Genomic DNA, 1,530 nt, shown 5'->3' on the forward strand with positions numbered 1-1,530 from the left:
ATTTTGCGCTTTTTTTAGTGATGACGTCAGCATGACGTCATTGGCGGGTCAAGGTCAAGTGACGTCAGCTGACGTCATCGGGTGACGTGGCGGTAAGCAATTGGTCCATGGGGGTGATGAGGTGGCAGCCATGTCATCAGCGAGGTGGACCAATCAACGGCAAAAGGATAAGCAGAAATGATGTGGCGATATGACATAGGAGGGCAGCTGGCGGTCAGGACCGTAGCGGTTACGGTTAAGGCTAGCCGCTATGATCTCTCGCGGCGGCGGTCTCGGGTACGGCGCTGAAAGTGTCAGGCCTGGCTCCGAGAGCCCTTGTTGTTTGACGCGTGGCCTGCCCGTGACGTGACGCAACGTCACTTTCTCGGGCGGTAAAGAACCACCATGGGGGACGCTCCGATATTGCTGTGGATCGTCGGATCCTCGGGACCTGATCCGACGGTGGGCGGAGCAACAACGTGCTCGGAGTATATGCGCGGGCGGAAAACTTTGGGTTGTGGGTTTTTTGATGTTTTTTCAATGTTTTCAATTAAAACAAACTGCGCGCTAACCTTTTGGAAATGTGCCAGAGGCGGGCTTTTAGACTTTGGGTAATTTTTGCAAAGGATTTAAGGGTTAAAAGAGGGTTTATAAGGGTTTTTCAATGCAAATGGTGGTTTGAGGAGCAAGTTGGCTTGTAGCAAGGGGAATGGGACGTGATAGGTTCACCAAGGTGACCAGAGGTCACTTTGGTTCCTTTTGAAGAACATATGGCTATAATGCCAAGGGGAGGAGTATTTATAGAATTTGGGGCTTTATACACCATAGTGTTTATATTATTAGGGGAAGGGTAAGATAGGGGAGCTATATAGTAGAATTAGAGGTTAATATGAATGAGGGAGCAAATGAAGGGGATCTCACTGAGTTTATCTGAAATTGATTTAGTTTTGAGAGTAGATCAAAATGAAAAGATCTTAGACAAGAAATGTGGCCTTTGTGTGAACAAGAACCACCATAAAACCATGGTCTTTCTCCATGAATCTCAGCTGAAAAGGGAATGTTAATAATGGAGTGAAGGGGGAAAGGGAGGTTAGTCATGCTCCTTGCTGTAATTTGATGGAATCAACCACTTTGTCCATTGATAGATTTTGCCTTGGCAATACATCTTTTGACATATGTGCAATGGTGAAAATGCCCTTTCTGCAACCACAACTACTTACCCAGCTATTTTCCTAGCATTTTTTGTTTCTCCATTGGAGGGTGCACTTGGACTTGCAAACCCTTACTTGCCTTTTCTTTTCTTTGGCTTTTTCTTTATTCTTTTCTATCTACTTCTACCCTTATCTCTTCCAAGGTCCCAGATTAGGCTGTTGGAATCCTTTTCTTCTCTACCGAAACTAGTTGTCTGCCAAGATTAAGCAGTTTGGACAGACTCCTTTCTCTATTCTACAACAGAAAATTTAAACATGGCATGATCCAGATTAGACTTTTGGACCATCCATCAAAATTGAAATAAGGTCATCAATATTTGAAACACTTTACACACCTCTT

Source organism: Pinus tabuliformis, chromosome 6, assembly GCF_031772625.1.
Source record: "Pinus tabuliformis cultivar Carrire ecotype Pingquan chromosome 6, CPIR1, whole genome shotgun sequence".
NCBI lineage: Eukaryota > Viridiplantae > Streptophyta > Pinopsida > Pinales > Pinaceae > Pinus > Pinus tabuliformis.